General features: G+C 38.9%; 1 long non-coding RNA gene across 2 annotated transcripts in view; it reads right to left on the reverse strand.

Annotated features, from left to right (window-relative positions):
• LOC111588478 (uncharacterized) overlaps positions 1-9,667 on the reverse strand; it is a 242,339-nt gene extending 232,672 nt beyond the window's left edge. For both annotated transcript variants that reach the window (XR_002748182.3, XR_002748183.3), the window contains exon 1: positions 9,157-9,667. This is a non-coding gene — a long non-coding RNA (uncharacterized LOC111588478). The remainder of the gene's footprint in view (positions 1-9,156) is intronic.
• Between the last annotated feature and the right edge of the window lie 13,891 nt (positions 9,668-23,558).

Below are 23,558 nucleotides of genomic sequence, written 5' to 3' on the forward strand. Positions count from 1 at the left end.
ACATATTCCACCATTTTTTCAGAGAGCACAAGTTACAGTTTCTCACACTCACATTTGTACAAGTGCATGATGACTGATTTGCAGCCCCTCTGGCCTAACCTGTGCTGGTCATTGTATTGGAAAATTGTACTTTTTCTTCTTCCCTAGCTCAATCAGTCTCTCTCTGCCTGACATATGAAACAATCCATTTTGCCATAATGGTGTTCCAAGATGAAGCAGTCTACAGCTGACCAAATCATGTGCTGACGCAACTAGCTGAGAAAGTTGACCGCACCAGTGCTACTGGTGAAAAAGTTAATCTGGAGTCCCGCTGAACCCGAACAGCCAATCATATTCCTTAATAATGGAGCCCCTTCACCTTCCATTGTCTTTTGTGCAGGTCGGCCTGGGCTTCACAACCCTGCGTCCTCCATCAGCTCAACTTGAAGGACACACTACCCAGCCTGCCGTACTGTCAGGGTGTGTGCAGATGCCTGTATGGGGTCCTGGTCCAAGCTAGCCACTTGGAACAGCTACCTCAGCACAGTGTGGCAGCTTCATCCTGGTCACCATCCATGTGATTCCAGGTTTACCTCACTTTCTTTAGTTACTGTATATCAAGGTGAGGTAATTCTTTTATTCCCATTTATTTATTTATTTTATTTTTTTATAAATTTACTTATCTGTGTGTTTTTCACTGTTGTGTTAACAACTAATTTTATTCTTCATTTCTGTTCAGCACAATGTCACAGAGCAGAGACCTGGAAGTTTCTCTCAGCAAGCAAGACACAGACAGATCAAGAGATGCGCTGCCCAGCTAGATTAGTGAGACAAACAGACAAGTGGGAGATGCAATGCAAGCTAGCACAACAATTTACAGAGGAGACAACAAAAGTTTACCTAACTGATGTACTCCTAATTTACTTTCAAGGTGTTTTTTTTTTTTTTTTGCTTCTTGTCATCAGAGGGACAGTTAGGCTTCATCCTCTCATCGAAGTTACAAACACTGACACCTGTTTTGACACCATAAGGAGGTGTGGTCCTTGTATAATTTGTGGGATCTTATGCAACTTTCATATTGAGCATAATGGGCTGCCAGGCTCCATCTTTCTTCTCTCCTATTGTCATCTTTGTCCCTCTCCATTTGGTTTCAGGGAGGTGTCATGTCTCTGCTTTTTTTTCCTCTGTGCTTTCAAATAAAAAAATCTTGCTTTGATGATGTTCATTTTGTCGTTAACTATCATAGGATAACGTTATTTTTTTATACCGACAAATCAAAGAAAAGATGGTTTTACCTTAGCTGACATGTTTCAACTGCAACTGCAGTCTTCTTCAGAGCATCATCCGACGTGTGCTGATGTGTCCTTTTTTATCAGGTGACCGGTCTGACAGATCTGTCAGAATCTGTCAGACCGGCCACGCCCCCCGCCATCCGGTGGTCTCTGGAGGATGGAGTCCCAGGTATGCGAGAGGGTGTAGGCCCCCTCGTCCCAGTTCATGGAGCAGCTCACCCATATTAGCATATTGGCAACAGAATTAGCATGCCAGAAATTACAGGATCAGGGACACAAATCTGAACTCCGAAACGCAGTAGCAGGCATTTTAAAATCGGCAAAACTTCCGCACAGCAACATCACCAAGCAAGAAACAAAAGCAATAAAATCACTCAAACAGGACAACAGCATCACCATCCTACCTGTCGACAAAGGACGAACCACAGTCATCATGGACACGGACACATACAAACAACAGCTAACCAACATGCTACAGGACAGGAACATATCCAAAATACTCAAAAAAGACTCCACAGAACAAAAGAAAAGGACATTAAAAACTCTGCTAAAGCCACTATTAGGAACCAATAAAATAACACAGGAAGCTTACAACCACCTCATTCCCACAGCTAACGTTACCCCCCAGATATATGGGACACCAAAAATACATAAAAAAGACACACCACTGCGCCCTGTTGTAGACAGCATCGGATCAGTCACTTACAACCTCTCAAAAGCTTTAGTAGAAATCATCAAACCCCTCCTCGGTACATCAAAACATCACTGCAAGAACTCAAAGCAACTGGCACAAGAACTCAACAATATCACCGTACAAAAAGACGACATGTTCATTTCAAACATGACGTAGTTTCATTATTCACAAACCCCCCCCCGTTGACGTCACATTATCGTACAAGAATGACTTAAGAAGGACAGGACACTGAAAAAACGCACAAACCTTACAGTAAATGACATCATCACACTACTCCAGTTTGTTGCCACATCCACCTATTTTCAGTTCAAAGGAATTACTTACAGTCAAAAACAAGGTTTTGCAATGGGAGATCCACTATCTGCAATAATGAGCAACTTTTCATGGAGGACCTAGAAACGAAAGCCATCCACCCAGCACCCACACAATGCAGACCCACACTCTGGAAACGATATGTTGATGACATCCTGGAAATAATAAAATCTGGACACACAAGAACTTACCGATCATCTAAATAACATGGACAACACAGGAAATATACAATTCAAACACAAAGAAGAAATAAACCGGACCATTTCATTTTTGGACATGAACATACGCCACAGAGAAGATGGCAGCATTAAGATCACTGTTTACAGGAAACCTACACATACAGACCAGTACCTCCTCTGGACATCAGAACATCCCACAGTTTACAAACTATCAGTAGTTAGAACACTTTACGAAAGGACCAGTATCATAACAGACGATAAAAACAAACAGGAGGAGGAAAAACACATCAAGAACGCACTCATACACTGTCAATACCCCATATGGCCCATAAACAAAGGAAAACAACAAGCTAAAAACAAAGTAAAAAAACAAAAAGAAACACAAACAAAATGCACACAACAACTGGACAACAAAAATAAAGACATAATCACCATCCCATATATCCGTGGGATAACAGAACCCATACAGCGCATAATGAAAAAACACAACATCAACACAGCAGTAAAACCCCATACAAAACTCCGGCAGCTATTAGTCCACCCCAAAGACCAAATAGAACCAGACAAGAAATGCAACATCATTTATGAAATTCCGTGCAAATCTTGCGAGAAAACATACATTGGAGAAACAGGTAGATCATACAACACAAGACGAAGAGAACACCAGACAGAATGTGAAAAGGAAACAACTGGACGACTCACAAGAACACAAAAAGAAAAAGACGAACAAGAAAACGAAAAATCAGCCATCACGGATCACTGCAAAAGAAATAATCACATCATGGACTGGGACAGGGGGCGGATTTTAACATCGGAGACTAACAAACATAAACGATGGATCAAGGAGGCCATCGAGATCAGGAAGCGGGCGAGCTGCTCCATGAACCGGGACGAGGGGACCTACACCCTCTAATACCTGGGACTCCATCCTCCAGAGACCACCGGATGGCGGGGGGCGTGGCCTATCTGACAGATTCTGACAGATCTGTCAGACCGGTCACCTGATAAAAAAGGACACGTCAGCGCACGTCAGATGACGCTCTGAAGAAGACTGCAGTTGCAGTTGAAACATGTCAGCAAAGGTAAAACCATCTTTTCTTTGATTTGTCGGTATAAAAAAAATAACGTTATCCTAAAAAAATCTTGCTGCAGAGCCATATAATTGCAATTTCCTTTATGACATTTCGGAAAATTCTGAAGCAACAGCAATATTCAAAGAGGTTTTACTTGATGAAAGCTTTAAACCCGTTTGTGCTAGACTTTCAGACACCTCTTCCTCACAATCCTAGCTCCATTAAAAAATGTATTCCTATGTTTATCACGGACACAAGTGGCGAAATTAGTCAAGCTAAGCCTTATTGACAGCGTGAGTTGAATTGTTGCTTCTTCACACTGAAAGGAGTCAGCTGAGGTGGTTCGCCTAATGATCAGGATGCCTCCTGGACGCCTTCCTTTGGAGGGTGTCTGAGCATGTCCAACTCGGAGGAGACCCCGGGGTAGACCAAGAATTCACTGGAAGGATTAAATATCTCTTCTGGTCTGGGAATGCCTCAGAATCCCCCAGGAGAAATTGGAAAACACTGCTAAGGAGAGGGAGGCCTGGAATGCCCTGCTTAGCCTGCTGCCACCGTGACCCGACTCTGAATAAGTGAAGAAAATGAATGGATGGATGTTTATATTAAGACACTTGCATCTGTATTTACACTAATTAAATGGTTTTCTCATAAGTTGCAAACTTTTAGTGTTAATTTCCCTCTTTCTCACACTGTACCTCCAATGCCCATCAAAAAGGAAACATAGAAGGAATGCTGCACTAAAGGACTGTATATTGTCCCCTATTACCTACTCCAATTTAGAGTGTATTATGAAAAGACTGCTGAATGGCCAGTATGAACAGGAAATAATTACAGCAAGCAACAATGAGCCGACAGGCACCTGACTAATGTTTATAGCAAGCTTGAAAAAGAGCAAAACCCATCCTTTGCAGAGGTGGCAGTTTTGTTGCATTTAACTTGCAAAGCAGAAAAAAATGCAAACTGCGCTGATACACTGTAAGCAAATACACATCTGTGTGTCTGCTGTGACCCATGTCCCCTCTCCCCACACCTCCATCGTCAGGCTGTTATTGAGCAATTATGGTCATTGATTTTCTCCTCTTCTCAGCACACCTCTGTATGACAGCTGGCCTTTGTAAGTGGCCTCACTGGACTCCTAAGTGCTGCCCTCCGTGGCCACACTATTTGCTCCAAGATCTGGCCAATTTAACACGGCATTCCTGCGCTGTCCCCTCAAGGTGTACAGTAAGGCTCTTTTGAAAAACAACTGCTCGTCTAGGGTGACTTTTTCAAACCACGTCATACAAGAAACTCTTTTCTATTTTATGATAAGCGTACTAATTTTGAAGATATTCTCAGAGCTGACATTTTCACTTATCCCCCAAATTTCAACCCACCTACTTCCTATCACATTAAATGACAACATGTGTCAAGAAATATATTATTCAGTGCAGCTTCACCTTCAGTTGTTCAGAGGATCCTTTTCAGTTTTCAATCAAAACGTCAAACTGACAGATATGTTTGACAATCCAAGGCTATAATTCATCTTTTTGCGGCTTGCAACTCAGCTTTTATGCACAGAAGCAGCTTATTGTTTCATTCAGGCAATGTCTTGTGAAACTGACAGCAAGCTCCCGGGGAAGAGGAGCCTCAGTCAAAATATACCATATGCACATACTGTTTGTGTTGAAGCTGGCAGACAAAAGCTTTGTCACACATTATGCAAACAGGAAGCAGGATGGCCTTTTTAAATCCCCTCTGCCACTTCTTGTTCTGTGTTGCTCTCTCAGCATGTCTACTTCGCTTTACACACTTCACCTGACAAATGCTGAGTCTAATAATGTACTTTTAGCACAAATTGCACAACATTGAACTAAACCTCCCATCTTGGCAGTTACCACGGAGCGAGTCACTCCGAATTCCATAACAATAACCAAAAAAATACCATGCAATTAAAAGACTGAGACTCAGGCCATTAGTGTAGTGTGTAGTGTGAAACAACTTGATTACTGTAAGGTGGGGGAGTTGCAGCAAAGTGAGCAAGCCTGAACACTGCCTCTTCCATTGTGGGAATGTTTTACTAGTTCTCATTATCAACACAAGTGTGTTCTTCATAAGTATTGCCAGCATATATCTTGTCAGCTGTGATAGCTAACAAATGGCATCACTAAAGATTACATTAGCATAAATTACGTTAAACAAAAGATCATAAGAAGGATGGATGGTTGGATAGCTTAGTGGATGACTGAATAGAGTATGTGTGCTGACATAAATTCAACAATCACATGATCCAACTGTCCCAGCAATTCACCTGCTATACAGGTGCAAGGAAAGGCAAGTCAGAAGTGCGGCAGATGACAATCAGTTCATAAGAACTCAGGCCAACAATCTTTCCCTGAGAAATGTTGATAAGCCGTTTCAATGAGTGTCATTGTTTAACGTTGGCAATGAGTGTGACTAACATCAGTCTCGTCATAAACCACAGTAAGCCAAGAGCAGTTCAGATGTAATTATGATATAGAGAATGGTAAAGTAAGCTGTCACATAAACATGTTTCCTTCTCCAGCATACTGCATGTATCACAGGTGACATAGGGCCTATTGAGTTTCAAATTAACAGAGCTGGCATGATGAAGTTGAATTCAATCTTGATATTATTTGGAGCTGAAAATAAAAAAAAAATGACTATAAAAACTATTCCTGTATTTAATAATATGATAAATTACGTGAGAAAAATCACACATTTAAATTTGTCTATCCGTCTCTAGGACCTAAAAATACATTGCACTAGAATTTAGATGAAGTTGTCAAAAAAAAATTATATAGACAAGTTAATATTTCTCACATAATTACATTATTGTACCGACATGATACTAGTCTACAGGATGTTGACATATAATACCAGTGAGCATTATTGCACACTTTATGCAAATGTACAATACGGATAAAATCCCTTAGTCACTGGATATGCAATTCTATGCCATGAATCAATCATCTGCCAGTTTATTATGTACATGTAGGTAAAACTAATGCAGTCTAATATAAAATTAATGCACTAAATCATCCCTTATTATGTTATGATAACGATAATTAATGCTAATGTGAGAGAGGAATTGATTCAACTGTGTGGTCACTTTGGAAGGTGTAGTTTGTGGTGCCCTTGAGGTGTATCACATTATTCACAGAGGTGTTTCTGTTGTTCAGCGTACCCTCAGTGATATAAGGAGGTGCACAAAATACTTGCATGTGAGTATAATGCAAAATGACATACTCCAAAATAAATCATGAAGCTGAACTGATACCAGCATCAAAAACTGGGCACGAAGGCCTCATTTACACCTGGGGTCTTTACTACAAAGCAAGTTCAACATGCTCATGATGTGTTTCCATTATCTGCCTTCACTAAACCCTGCAACAATAATCGGGCTAAGCAGTTCCAGGAAACTGGATAGTGACTCATAAGTCAACTCAAGGTTTCCAAACCTGGCCTTCCAAAATAGCAGTATGGAGCATGCTCACATGAAAGGAGTAGTGTTGGCCTCAGATGACCATTCAGAGACAGAAGCACATATTTAAACAACTATAAACCTAAACCAGCACTAGAAGTAAAAAAAATGTACTAGTGACTAGAAGCAACATAGCTGCTGCAGCCTAACACAGGCAAGAAAGCTGGCAAAAAAAAAAAAAATGTGCGAACATGCAAGTTAATGCCCTATCATTAAAGCACAATCTAACATAATTAAGCTACTCTTAGGCTACCATTAGAAATACCTGTATTGTTCAGGTGTGTAAGACATTTTTAGGCCGATTCTTTCAGCTGCGACACTGGGAGGACTTGAATGGTATTGGGAGCGAGTCAAGAACAAACATAAAAACATCTTTCAGACCAGTAAGTACTTCAAATCTTATGTGGTCAACAAGTACAAGCCCCTAGTCATTTATCAGTCTCTGTTTTAAGATGATCCCTATACAATGGATTATAGAACTATAAAATCACTCAGAAATTTCTTGCAGATGGTAGGAAACAACTAAATCAAGAATATTAGAATTCTTTCCACTGACAATCTATATCTCTAATACAGTATATGCTCATCAGGGAAAGAAAAAACCTAATCTGCTCCAGGGCCGGTAAGGTATGCAGCACAAACTACCATGGTGATGTATCCTGATAACTAGAGGTAGACCGATATATCGGCCGGCCGATATTTTGGGCCGATATATGGACTTTTTTCAATATCAGCCATCGGCCGATATTTACAAATAAAAAGCCGATTTGCGATCAGGCATCCGTACGGGCAGCTGCCGCGACCGCTTTTCCCTTAGAAGGACCCCCGGCACTCAGAGAGCGGAGCATGAGCGGAGCAAGTGAGCCAGGCAACAACAAGCCTCGCTCCACACCTGCTTATTTGGTAAAAAAAACAGGTAAGAGATTTGTTTCTTGTTAAGAGAGAAAATGCAATGTTGATTTAGCCTTTAAAAGTCTTTACTGTGTGATCATCAAACTGTAAAAGTTAGCCTTTCAAGTTTTAGCGTCAGCCTCAGGCATACAAGCAAGTGAGAAAGTTAAAGTAAATCTGTGGATGCACTGTGTGTGTGGTGTGCGCCTATGCCCAGAGCGAGGCTGCTGCACATATTATCTAATTATACTAGCAGCAGCAGCAGCCCAACCCTCCCCCCCCCTTAAAAATCGACTTCTACAATCTACTTTAGATATCGGCCATCGACTGAAAATTTTTTTAAAAATCGGTATTGGCATCGGCCTTTGAAAATCCCATATCAGTCGACCTCTACTGATAACCACCTTGTTAGCCCTGAAAACCCAGACTTAAACTTGAAATTAGCTCACTAACTCCAAATCCTGTTTCGTACTACGGGCATGTGGCAAGATGATTTATTTTTGATCTATTGCATACATTGCATATGTAATATATTAAATATTTAAGACTTTGGTATGAGCTCATATTGGCTATACCTGGTTGGCCATAATAAACTGGTCAATTTAATACAATAAAACAGACCAGCATGTCTGCTTTGGGTCCGTCTAGCACGTTAAATGCCTAATTAATCAAAGAAATTCTGAATACCTGATGAGTGGCAAGTATATGAACTGTGTGTGGTAAATAGACACACATTTTTAAAAAAATTATATCCAATTCTGCCATTAAGCCAGTTCAAAAGCGACATTATTATCTTTAAAAAAGTCATGAGAATTACAAAAAAAATTTACATCCTCTATAGAACTGAACTTAAATAAAACCAAATAAAGTCTACCCAGAACAATGCGAGAATCAGGAGGAAACATGCAAAACACACATAATATACTGAAACACATAATATACTGAAGCACTCATTTCACCATTATCCAAACATACAAAGCGTCATTATGCACCTGCCAGATAGCAAACAAGAAAAATACGCAGAGCCACAACAACAACAAAAAAATCAAGATTATAATTAAAACTAAGGCAAACAATTAAAAGTTTGTTATTGGTAGCAGCAGAGCAGGAATTAGCGGCCAACAGCCAAAACCACCTGGAGCACGTTAGCAGTAAACCAATTAGCAGCGCTAGCATGGCAGCTTTTAGCCCTCAAACCTGCGCACACACAATTTTAACATTAATTTTAACACAAGCAGCTGGTTCTTACCGGTGTGGGGTGAAGCTGTGGTAATCTGGAATGTGTCTCGGATGGTAGTAAGGCGTTAGTCCGGTCTCCACCTCACTCCACCGGCGAGGAAAACGTCCCTCTTTTAGCCCCAGCTGCGCGGTTCGAAGCTAACGGCTAACGGCTGCCAGGAGGAGTCGCTAAATCCCGGAAGCCGCGAAGAAGAGCTACCAGGAAGACGGACGAAGGTTATTTCCTCCTTAAAATTGTCCAGAATCGGCAAAAGAGGATTAAAAACAGGTGAGCTTGTATAGTAAACGCCAAACAAACACCTCTATAAGTTCTTTTTTTTTTTTTTTTTTTTTTTTTAAATTTTCAGATTAGCGCAGCTTTTATGAACATATATCTACTGCTGATATTTAAATATTACTGGACCCACTGCAAGTTTACTCACCACATTAAGGTTTTTTCATAGCCTCTATTGCTGTATATTGTTTTTTTTTTGTGTGTGTGTGTGTGTGTGTGTGTGTGTGTGTGTGTGTGTGTGTGTGTGTGTGTGTGTGTGTGTGTGTGTGTGTGTGTGTGTGTGTGTGTGCGTGTGTATGTGTGTGTGTGTTTTATTGTTCAGATTATGTTAACAGTAGTAGTAATTGTAGATCAAAAAAGTGGACAGGGCTTTGGTGACCTAGATAAACTTCCTTAAAGGTAACAGCCAATTCCAATACCTCAGTGAGTTCGCTCTACAAAACTGTACAAAAATAGAGGTATTTCTGTACAGTTGATGGTTCCAACTCCATCAGATGTGACCTGCTGTGTGGCTGGTTCCTGATGATGATTTACAGATACGCTGCCATTAATGATGGGGTTCCATCAAAGCTGCTGCCATAATGTTCACTTGTAAGTCCTGCCCTTTTCAGTGTGTCCCTTCAGGCCTAATCAAAGGAAAATATAGGTAGTCGTACAGCTGTACACTTTAGCTATGAATATTTTCTAATCCTCTTTGATTGTGCCATGAATTGCTCACATAAGGTTTGCCATTTTTAAAAGAGGATTTTCGAAGTCATGAAAGTCACAGCTTGCCTTGAAGCTTTTAAAGTATAAAGATGAATGGTCTTCACTTGCATTGCATTTCTCTCCTTTAGTAGTACTCAAAGCACTTCACAATGTTTGTCCATTCACACGCCATTGACAGCTGCCATGCAAAGCGCTTGCCTTCAGGTTCCGTGTCTTTCCCAGGGAAGCTTCAGCATGCAGAGTGGCCGGGATGAAACCGCTAATTTTGTAATTATTAGACCACCCAGTCTACCACCTGATCCACTGCTGCCCAGGTAATTAGTACAAGATGGTGCGTTCCAGTACCCATACTACCAGACAATATAGTACTCCAGAAAAACAGTTCATTCAATTCAGTTCTGTTTATGTAAGGTGATCTTACAGGGAGAAATATAGCGAATCCAAAAATTCCCCCAAATTCCCTTTGAGCAAGTCCTCGGCAACAGTGGGAAGAAAAACCTCTCCTTCATCTGGCTTTAAGCTCATATAATGTTTTTTCTTTATTTTCATGACTATTTACATTGTAGATTCTCAATGAAAGCATCAAAACTTATGAACACATTTGGAATTATGGACTACCGCATGAAGGGCATGGAGAGAATGCCAAGAGTGTGCAAAGCAGTAATCCAAGCAAAGGGTGGCTATTTTGTAGAATCTAAAATATAAAACATGTTTTGACTGTTTCACACTTTTTTGTTTAATACATAATTCATATGTGTTCATTCATAGTTTTGATGCCTTCGGTGAGCAGTAACATATTTGAGAAAAGTCAAAGAAGAGAAGACTTTGACTCTGGATTTATTACACATCACACAAAGAGCAGTCGACAACAAAACAAAACAACCTGGTCTCTTGGCAACCGAATATCGTCTTAACCTGAGTACAATTCTTTACCATGTCCGACGTGCACCATCAACCCACCACCATATGCATTTCACCGAATTCTTTTTTCATATCATGAGCTGCATCACCCCATTGTGTGTCACTGGCCTTGCAGACACACAATCTGTTCAGTGTGTCTTGCGATATAAAAACTGTGGCCTTGCACAGTCTGGTGCAACGAACATTGTGGCCTCACATACTGTCTCCTGAGCATCTCTTTCATAAGTACAGATGACAAGATGTAGCTGATGCATAAGCACTTTTCTTGTATGTATATATCACCAGTACAGTTAATGACCTTCATTCCATATTAGCCTCTGTGATCATATAGTTCAATACATCCATTAAATATAAGTAAACACATTATGGAAATTATCTACATGGACATATACTTGATTATGATTTCCAACACTTTCATACTTCAAAATCTGACAGAATATAACTGGAAATCCTGGATTTTTTTTTTTGGCATGCTATGTATTGGGTCATACTAAATCCTTTTCTGGCATATTATATGGTAAGGTCATATGGGTATTGGAATGTGCCCAAGCTTGAGCCGTCAGGAGCAAACCAACAGATTACAGCTCATTTCGCAAAACAGACAGCAACAGATAAATGAGTATGACAGCCAAAGACACAATATTGTGACGAAGCACTATGCCCCAGTCTTAGTTTGTACATCCTCGATTCCTTTCCTCAACTCCTCTCCTCCCGTCTCAGACCCTCCCACCCGAGATGCAGGCAGAAGAGGCGAAGAAGAGGCATCTAACAAAAATTACGTTATTGTTGCAAAGCTGTCATTGCAAAGCACCATCAATTAAATGTGACACGCAGTACAGCTGCATCAAGTGTCCATTGTTTAGTTATAACCTACTGCTGCATGTTATGATCTCTGTCAACTGAGCGGAACAGTGTTCGTGACAGCTTACATTCTACATTTACACATAATTCAACTCAGAACATGATGTACATTTTCATTATGTTTAAGTCAACATAGACATGCTGTGAAGAATGAAGAAGGCACAACACACCAAAGAATGCCATACAAATAAAGAGTGACATTAAGTTATGTATGTTGAATGCATACATTTGTCAGCTGTGTGTTATGTCTTTCTTATACTGTCAGAGGATAGACTTATGCAAAGGGCACATCGGGATACATCTGTGAATCCTCGCTTATAGCTGCTGTGACAAACCTCCTCGCTCCTCCAGATGCATTTTACAAATTGAGACATCCTTCAAGATGGGCGAACTCACATTAATTTCTGGTTCACAGGCTGGAGAACAAAAGAGATGAGGTGGCCCAAAATAGAGAAATGACATTAGCCTCAAATCTAAGGTAGAAAAAAACAGAATACCTGGAGGAAGACAAGATGTAGACTTCACAAGATTGGTCTCCGCACTTGACTTACCATGGCGTAACCTTAAGCTTAGCTTAAACCTACAAAAGAAATACTATAATGTCTACACATAATTCAAAAAATACTGACTGAATTTTCCACTAAATTTTTAGCTGTTTGGATTGTTATGAATGCCATCCATGACACAGGATACTTGGTCAAATGAACAAAATGTGCATTTTACAAAGACTTTGTAATCGAAGGTAATGTTTTTTATCTTTAAGGTGTTTTTCCTAATATAATAATAATAATAATAATAATAATAATAATAATAATAATAATAATAATAATAATAATAATAGCAAATCAGCAGGGAATTGGCGGAACACCAGGCAGGTGTTTGTGCACTGGTTGGCTTCTGGCATAAAGAAACATGCTCATACCAACCTGGAGGCACCCTAAAGCTACAAAATGACATTTTAACTCACAAAATCACAACAGAGAAGTTCCCCCCATTACATACTTTCATATTACGTGTTACATATACATACTCATTGAAAGAAAAAACAATTTTCTGCATCTTACAGAGCATATTACTTAAACAGAAATGGAAAGCATTTGTTGTTCACCTGTTAGTTACTATGGAGGACTAAAAGTGCCAAAATTAAATAAATAAATACCCCTTTAATTTTGGCACTTTTAGTCCTCCATAGTTATCAGGTATCAACCATAGATGTAATTCCATCTCATATCATCATATTTTTAGTTTCTGCTTGACCATTGCTGCTTGGATTGAACATTTATAATGAATTTTATGAAGATTTAATTTGATATATCAAATACACAGATCAAATATACACATACATTGTTTTTTAAAAACTGCCCGTCGGCATGTGATGAATCTCTCAGGAGTATCTCGGGAACTATTAAGCATAAAAGCCTGAAATTTTCAATGTTTTTATAATACCATTGACATTATTAAAACAAAATATATCAAATAATTTCTTATTATGGGTTAGTTGAAATATGAAAAACATTAAGCCATCATGAAAAGTCCCATCTTTAAACACCCATTAACAAAAATCTTGATAATGCAGAAGTCGGCTGGTGATATTTTCTGAACTATATGAAGCTGCATTTCACAATAATACAAAACTAAAGATATAGAATACTTTTTACATATGAAATACATGGACATTAAATGAAAAACAGTGACAGATATATTGCCGGATAGCCTAATCCAAGTGGGCTGATGGGATTTTGTTTTTTAATCATCTCAGAAAGCATTTGATATATCAATGTAAAATTTCACAGACACCATTTTAAATATTGGGATAATAATATTAATGGTTTATGATGAAGAAAAGTTTTAGGGAAATCAGTGACAGCTAATTAGAAGGCTCCTGAAGATCTGACATGGAATAACCCCATAGGTGTACATATATGCATGTATCGATAAGTATTGACAAGACTTTAGATCATCTTAAGAGAGTGATTACTTCCTTCCAAGTGTCAAATTCAACACGTTCTTAACAGTAAAATATTGAAAGATAAATTTTCACCTGTGTAAAGTACAATGTGAAGGAAGCAGAGATGCATCTCACAAGCCAGTGTACAGTATCTTTGTGTTTCTGTCAGATATTTGGAGACACTGGACTGAACAAAGATGAAAATGCTGTTATGAATTTTATATTAAGTCGCTAGCTAATGCAGTATAAAGTACAAGGGAGGAAAAACTTAAAGATGGATGTGGGTAAGGTCCTTATAGTGAACAGAACATTACATAAAATTTAATTACAGTAAAAATGTAATTATGCTCAGCTAAGTACATGATTTATGTGAAAAAAAGGATTAAATTAGTTAAGTCTTTGCTTTATTCATTCACTTTTTTCAATTTTCCTGTAGGCTGACCACTATAAAATGCAAAAATATCAACCATGTCCTCTATTATGCACAATGTTCCTGTGCTGGAATACTACATGACCCCATGTTTGCAGTGCATTAACCTGATTACGGACAAGCACAATACTGATACTAATAATATTTACACTGACAATACCACTCCCAGACCCGCTGTAAAAGTCTCACAGCTAGATTTTGACACAGGGTCCCTCTTGAAAACAGGGTCTTTCAATGTTGGGCTCATTATACTCACTACAAGGAATCACAGAACCACAAACCACACAGTGGATCTGTGGATGTGGAGGTGGACCTCTGCCATTTCATAATCCTGTATTGAAAACTGCTCACTTTCATGATGTAGAAATATAATAAACAATCACAACTTTTAACACTTTCTTTTTTAAATCATTCATTAATATTTCTTTTAAATGACTTCAGGAGCATTTACTTGCATATGTGTGGCTGATACATGTCACTACAATTCTGCTGAACAGTGATGAGGTTCAGCTGAGCTAATTATTTTTAATTTGGTCCCTTCTCTGTCTTTTCACGGGTGCTGTGTTTATACCATAGCTGGGTTTTTTTCCCCCACCATCACATACCTCCATAGAGACACTTGTATTTAGAGCAGATGAGTCCTTCATATTTGGTGGCAGTAATTATAGCCAGCAGATGTTACCTTTGGAAAAAAAAAAATGTTAACTTCTGCGTCTGCTGCAGTGTCATACATCTTGTTTGTGTTGCTGTGTGAGATTTATTGTTTTATTTAATCAAAATGGTGTTCTCAGGTTTGAACAGCTGTGCTTTCTGGGGTTTCTTTCATATTTAATCTATTTCTGCAAGATTTTTGCCACTGCAACATCAACTTGGTATACCAGGAGAGACAAAGAAAAGCCATTCAGATCTGAGCTTAAAGCCAGATGACACATCCGTACGAAACAAAGCTACTAAACGGGCCTTTGAGTTAATATTATTTTGACACATTTTGCTTCAAGGTCAAGAAGGAACCTACTTGCTCACGTTTGTGTTATATTGTTTTATGACAATAAAACTGGCTTTTCATGCCAGACAGCTGCTTTTTTAGGTTTCAACACACAGCAGTGAACAGATACACAAGAAGCAAAGAAGAAAAGGCTGCAGACCTGATCGTTAATGTCGATTATTAAGGCAGACTAGATGTGTTGGCTTTATATCGGCACACAGTCTGTGTTTGCATGGGTTCGACTGGAGTTAAACCTCGTGCACCTGGAATCTAAAAGTTTTCTCTTAATGTTAAATAAGTAAAATAGAAACATTAAAACAAATATATAAAACATATATAAATATATAAAATAAAGCAACTTGAAGTGTTAGTTCCTGCATGTTGTTGTTTTTCACGCTGTGACTAGCTATGTTTTGGCTTTTGATCTTGGTGAGGTTCATTAATGTAAATAATAATGTTTTTAAAACTCATGATCATATGCTGTCATGTGTTTTGCTTGTTTTTTTTTTTCTCAGAGATGCGTTTTACAGGCGCCTTTTACCTGAACATCTGTCTTTAGAGCTAAACATCTGCTCGGAGCTCAACCTCACAGGTCAGTTCATGTTTTCAGGCATTTTCACTGTAAACTGAGACACCTGGACTGTAAACACATTTCCAGAGGGCTCTATTTTATCCATATTATCTACTTTCTTTTAGGTGGCTGTATTTTTAGTTGTTTTTCATATTGAGAGGGATTTGTCAGGGTGTCGCTCAAGCCAGATTTTAATATTTTAAGACACATCTTTATTAACTGTCTCGCTATAAAACTCAGTGTTAATCCATTTTTTTGTAATGTTTCAGTTTTCTGTTCCTGCAGAAGGCACAACACAAAACTTCATTATGACTCAGTTATAGCACATTCTTACAGGTAAGAGATTTTTTTTTTTATTTTAATGAACACATAACTCGCCCAGTAGAGCTGGATATGAAATAGAAAATACTGTCACTGGTTTAAGGATCATCAAATGCCCAAATGCGAGACCCTCTATTTGAATTTCCTTTTTTTTGTGATTGGGTAGAGTTTTAAAATGCACTCAAGAGGATTTTCCAAAACATTTTTCCCACCAAATAGCCACTAATCCTTCCTTTCATATGCTTGAAAACTTACTTTTAAATAGAAAAAGGCTGGCTGATTCAGAAGCCACAGTAAACCTTGGCCTGACTTTGAGGGGAGGGAGGAGGGGGGTGCATAAGTACCAGCGAAAAATGAGAGAAGATGAAAACAATTTTTTAAAAAGGCGCGTGCACAGACACACACACACACATGCTCACATTCGCATACAAACACATTCAAGCATCTCGCTCTCCTTTTGAGGTGGAGATTGAGGTAACGGCTGGTTGCAGCGTAGTAAAATATTTCAACTGCAGCTGTGTCAGAAGTTTTTCCACTAATCTCCGGAGTTACGGTTCTTTGAGCGGGAAACTAAATATCTGTGTCTGAGGCCTGTCACACAGCGCCGCATCACAGGATGATCAAAACCCCCCTTCGGCAAGCTTTTGCATTGTCTGAGCAAAGGACCTCCTTTGAGAATGGAGGGAGAAAAGGGGTTTGGCTGGTGGCGGCTGTGGAGGGAGGGCTTGGAGGAAGAGAAGTAAACAGAGTTGGAAGCAGGGTTAATCCCACACTGTCATTATCCTCACTTCTTAGCCACAGTCTGCGAGCGTCCCCGTAATGAAGGCCATTTCCAAGGATTTACACCTGGCACAGGCGCCAAATTCTGCAGTAATTACCGGTACAGAGAGATTCCTCTTACCTTTAGCGTTTAATGTGGGCTATAAATAGTAATCCCTCATCGTGCACAACTGTAAACCTGCAGAAAATGCAACACCCGCTGCACTTCACTTTCTGACTGATAATGATGTTTACTGTTATACAGAACGTCTTCCTCTGTGCATAGTCTGTGCACGAGTGTCGACAAACAAAAAGGCATATTTGTCTCAACTCATTTCACAATCTATTTGTTTAATTGGTAATGATTTGCCCCGGGAGATTAAATAATAATGGAGATGCCGTGTTATCTAGTAAATGAAGTAAACCTCAGCAGCGGCAAACACAGGATGTTCTTGCCGTTTCTGCTCTTTAAAGAAAACTTTACTGCCATCCAATACTAAATTCAAAAGCTAGCACAGTGACAGGTGGACTAACGGGAAAAAGCTACGATGATGTTTTTAAAAATGCTTGTCAAATATGACAGATTAAATCTAGAGTTTAATAGATAATATTTCATGTTGATGATGTCAAGTAAGTCTGCCCTGTCTACTTTAGAGCCTCTGTTTTCTGGAAAAGACGTACAAGGAAACTGGCAGAGATTACCTCATCTAAACTGCACCCTGTGGTCGCCTGCATGTGTTTGTATGGCAGCCCAAATGAGTCATTGTGAAACTCATGATTCCCATGTAGCACTGCTGTTGCTTTCCCATGACTTAACGTCACTGAGCACGCCCGGGCATGATGATTGAATCCCAACCTCTCCGCTCTTCCCCTCCGCTCGCCCCAGCTTACAAAAGCCTGGCTTTTACACGATGTGATGCATGGACTGATGCACAATGACAGCAGTACGACGCACATTCCAGACGTCACGTGGGGAAAAGTTCTTTTTCACTTTTTTTTTTTTGGTTTGTTGCTTCTGTCAACAGGGATTTGACTTGATGAATGTGCAATTATGTTTGTCAGATGACTGTTACAGCATCCATGTTTGTTTTTTAGTTTGTATGCAGCAGCTTTGGCAGCTTTCCGGAAACAGATAATGTGATCTTAATTACTGAAGCCTGCTTGATCCAACTGTAGCCTAATTCCTATTCCCATTATCTCCTCCCAGCCAGCCAGATACTTAGAGACTGTTTTTAATTCAGTTTTGGAAATAATTCTGCTTCTTTCTCAGCAGTATATTCCTGTTGCTGCTATAAAGCTGCATAAATCACCACTATGTCTTCTGTAAACATAACTACAGTACACAGTAGTAACATAAACATGTTTATAATATGTTGAACTAATTTGCTGATACGTATGTTTTTGTACATGAAGTTTATGAAAGTCAGACTAGTAGCCTAAACATTACCAATGAATGTAGATATTTCCACGCAGCCCAAACACAAATATCTGCAATACTGAAATGTCCTTGAGCAAGTAACTGAGTCCTAGCAGCTGCTTGGAGGCTGCTTTGTTATACCTACAAGGATTAAGAAAGAAAGAAGCAATGAAAGTTAGCCGCTCTCACAGCCACAAATGTGTAATATGTTGCGACAAGATTAAAGTCTGGAGACAAAAACTTGATGTGGTAAGCTATTGAAGTGTTTTATAGCTGGTTGGCAAGATGATTAATGTCATATATATGGAAAAATTTAACAATTTGAAACAAAAGCACTCAAAAGAATAAAAAAAGGTTAAATAATACATTTTAAAGATAAATATAGATAAAAGTTCACATTATTAATAGAGAGGAGAACTATAAACCAATTCTCACTTCCAGCTGATCGAATACTACTTTTTGTCAAAGCTGTCTGCTTCTGAGAGATAAATGCAAGATGTGCTTTGGTGCTGGTGTCACCCTCGTTAATATTTAACACTGATAGACATAGAACACTTTATCCAGTTTATCTAGTTTCCTGGTGGGGTGGAGGAGGCGGAAGTCACAAGACTTTCAGACTTTGGTTTGTGTCCTGTGTCGATCCATGACTTTATCACTTAGTTTTAGCACATTTTGTGACTTCCGTCTTGTTCACCCTCACTATTTTGAGTTCACTACTTGGGGAAGGTTGTGAGGAGATTGTGGTTTGGTATAAAATGCACTCAAACGAAGCTTATTTTTGTGGACTCATGCTGGCTATTTCTGCCATTCACAGATGTTTATAGGTCTATTAGACAACACTGAGTGTTGAAAAATGACACTAATACTTTCAGATGAGACACCAGTGAGTAATATGTGCTGAGTTAGGAGTGAGAACAAGAAGTAAATGATTAGAATGAGAAAACAAGTCATGGCCACAGGACTTTCTCTTTTGTTCTCGGATCCTCAGAGAGACAGCTCAGCCAGCTTGGTGCATAAAAACTAAAAGCTAACTCTCTCTGCAGCTTGGAACAACTAAAATAGTCCTGCAAAAGGACCCAAGAGACCGATGTCACTCATGAACTGGAAGGATGTCAGACAGCAGCACGGTGCACCTCAGTGTAATGTGTTCTTTCCTTCTGGTCCTGGTCAGCACTCACCAAGCTCAGTTCTGGATCAGTTGTTACTGAAGCAGAGAAAATGGCTGCACTTCAGTGGCCAGAGCAGCACGTTTCAGTTTGAATTAAAGGTAACTGATGGTTCAGTGCAGTTTCAGTCAAATATAGGAAGATAACTGTTCATCGCCCAGTTAATTCAAAGATAATCAGATTTTATATTTGTAATCTCAGTGGTATAGAATTCAAGAGACTTTCAGTGTAAACATTAACCAACCAGTCAGACTTTTGAGGGATGATCAGTTGCGGTTGTGATTTTACCACTTGCGTTTTCTGGGATTTGCCCTCTATGTTGGGGTTACAAATTAGGTCTGAAATTTTATTCTTCACCCAACATAACCATTCAAATTTTGCAGACACTAATTCTTTTGACGATGTTCGACTTCATTATGCTTTCCTCGTGGGCACGTCTACAGTATTTGTGAAATGAACCAAAGCTGGAAGCTGCACCTGGGCGCTGAAATTGGCTTCAACGCACCAACTTCTCTCATCGTCGTTGAAATAAAGGTGGCTGCAGCTATTTGAGAAAAACACTCCGCAACAAAGAGACTCGTTTAATTTGCCAACGTGTCTCTGAGTTTTCCTTGAACTGGCTTTCATAAACATACCTCCGTGTTCAGATCACCCCACTCGTCATGTGATCATTTCTATTACTGTGATGTGTTTCGTTTGTCATCATCTTGTATTACCACCAGAAATAATTGTAGTAATGAACCCACTTGAAGCAGGAACAGCGTTTCATTAAATAGATGAAGCTATAGAACAAGCTGATGACCTACAGTGTGCCCCGGGTGGGTGTGTGACGGGCGATGATTCACAGCATATATACTGTAATTAAACTGTGGAATTAGGCGATAGAAAATAACAGCCGCTGTGTGGAGAAATAACTATTGTTCCTCCTCAGGTGTTTAGAATGATAGAGAACCACAGTACATTCAATACATTTCTGCTTCACAGATAAACTAAGAAAAATAATTGAGCGAGCATTACAAAAAAATTCTAATTTCCCTCACCTAAATAAGAATAATCATTTGGAGAATCAAACCCAAACAACATTACAGTTTGTAGCCTGAGGGCAGAGCGATATGTGCTGTATTGAAAACAAATGATGAGAAAATGGTTTAGTAGATGAAAATAATATGAAGTGTAAAACAGTGTAGTGTTACAGAGCCTGCAGGAGAACTGAGGCTCTACCTCTGTGTCAATGAAAACACAATCAGTTTTCCACACAGAAATATTTCATGCACAAACTCCTGCACGCATGTCTTTGTTTCTGTATAATGGTGTGTTTTACAGCTATAAATTTAGCCTAAATGTGATTACAGCTCTGCATTAATTAAACTATTTCAGGTTCTCCTTCGAGGTTTGCTTCTCAAAAGAGCATATACGAGTTTAACAGCAAGCTGAGCTGTGTTAGGTTTGGTTGGTATTCTGTGTAAAATGCACTTTTTCAGCTTTCACTATGTTTTCTTTGCATAAATTGTGATCACAGTCTTGAGACATTCAGAGCTGGCATTTCATATATTTACCCATAGCAACATGGAAGCTGTTTTTAATGCCACACACAGCTGGCACAAGCACTGAAGGAAATGTTTTCAAGCATTCTGATCATGTAGCAACACTGCGAGATTAGTCTGACTTACATCAGGAGTGAAAGTGACTTGTTTGGATGAAATGCAACACTTACTTTGTCTGTGACTTTCTTCAAACCTATTAAAGAGACACATTTAATAAGACTTGGGTCTTTCAAGATGAAATATGCGCTTGGTGTGACAAGTTATTGTAATACTGGGGTGGAAGTATTTTTAATCTAGTGTATATCTAAGTTCAAGCTTGAGGTCAATTTTAAGTTACTCTATTCTAAAAATTCAGGACATTTTTCTGACAGCAGCAGTTATTAGTTTTTACATATAAAGCAATAAAACAAGGTCAGAGAAACTATGCAGATGTAGTTAAAATTGTCTCCTCCGGCTAAAACCTTAAATGCATTAGATGCAGTAATCGATAATTAGATGAATATATCTCATGCTTAAGATAAATTATCCAGTGTGTCACCTGTAAATGCTTTACTTTAAGTGCAGGACCTGTACTTGTATTTCTAAAGTGTGGTATTGCTGGGTTTTTTTCTTCTAAAGATCACAATGCTTCTTCTACTGCTAGTTGCTATTTCATCCTGCTTAACTGAGCGAGCTGGGGGCCGAGGGAAGTCAGTGAAGTTGCACGGAGGGTATTTACGCTCCGTGAATACGTACTATTGTCATGTTAATGTAGTCGGACGCTTCTGATGATCCTCAAAGTGGGATTGTATTGTACGACTCCGCTGAATTCACACTTCTCCAGGAGAGACGAGGGCAGAATCTGCGGATTACTGAACTGCATCTATCAAAAAAAAAAATCAATGTGGGGGGGACGGACTCTCAGCCATATCAGCATTTAGACTTTACATGTAGGAAAGCCCTTGGTTTGCATTCTTTTACAAAGAAAAGATGTATTTAAGAAGTGGGGTTGACCTTTTGTTGTGGCCTCTAACCTTCTGCTGGTAGCCCCCAGTATACACGGAGCTTTTAATGCATGTCATGGCCTTCGCTTATATTAAATGTCCTACACAACAGAAATTTTCGCAAACATGTAAAATCAGATGCATCCATATTCAGCTGCCTTTCATGCTTTACAAACAGGCTGTCCATTACACTGTAAAAAATGTTTGTGCATTTTACGTTGGAAAAACTGTCAAACCGTGATGGTAAAAATCTGTAAACTCTAAAACAGTTTGATGCAGTTTAATCAAGAGAAAAATGTGTTTTTTCAAACTTTTTTCTCTTGAAAAAATACATTTTCCGACTCCTGCAAAGTTTTTAATGTAAAAATACCATAATATGTATAACAATACTGTAATTTTTGCATTTAATTCTAGAAAAGAATGCAGTTTTTCACAGTTAAATGTACATATTGTTGTACTGGCAATGGAAACATGCCGCAATATTTATAACAAGTATCATGGCAATTTATGCATTCATTACATGTAAAAAATACAGTTTGTTACCAGTGAAATTGATGTACTTCTGTGTTAAGAACAGATATATGCTTTACTATTTATGACAGCTTTAACTGCAATTTTTGCTAAAAATACATATATTTAATGTTAAATACACTGACTGTTGTGCTGATGATGGTAAAATGGTGTAATATTTATAGTAAGTTACAGAAATTATATTTTTATAGTATTTTCATGTAAATTTTCAAATGTTTAAAGGTTAAAACTTTTTTACAGTAAAATATGTAAAGAAATCAAGAATATCGATACATTTCTTTACTGTATATGTAGAAAATGTTTACTGTAATTTTACGGTAGCATTCTGGCAACCACAGCTGTTAGAATTTTACCATAAAAACTTCTTTTTTTCACAGTGTGCTATCCAATTAAAGCTGACATGGATTAGACTTTTTTTAATTATCAGATGTTCTGTTTGCATATGGATGTTTTCTTCCCGTGATATTTCTCTTAAGATTCATTTATGCTGTTTCTCACTCTCAGATCTCTCATTTCTGCAGGGCAAAGTGACACAAATCAAGGTATCTCACATTGGTGACGTGCCACTTACTCATCAGCACTCTGAAGTCACTCAAACTTTCTCACACCCTCAACGGTGACTCAAAGGAAGTTGCAAAATAATACAGTGATTGGATTCCACATCAGTAAATCTGCACTTTGGATTGGAGCAATATTTCACACTTGCTGTTGCTGAACCGTTGGAGGAAGAAATAAAAAAAGAAATGCAGCTCAACAGGTGGTGAGATTGTGCAACTTTGGACTCAGTGACTACCCACAGATGCAGTTGCACTCGTGGACAAAGGAGGAGGAGAATGCCAGGGATGAATAACTGGTCTGTCTCTTTCATTGATTTCCCCTGAAAGCGCACAGTGAAGAGAGAACTCCTGGAGGCTCAGCTGAATGGCCCTCTTTTTTTTTCAATCCAAATCCTGAGAAAGGCGCAAACTCTCTATGGGCAGCAAATTTACCGAG

Source organism: Amphiprion ocellaris, chromosome 13 (assembly GCF_022539595.1).
Source record: "Amphiprion ocellaris isolate individual 3 ecotype Okinawa chromosome 13, ASM2253959v1, whole genome shotgun sequence".
NCBI lineage: Eukaryota > Metazoa > Chordata > Actinopteri > Pomacentridae > Amphiprion > Amphiprion ocellaris.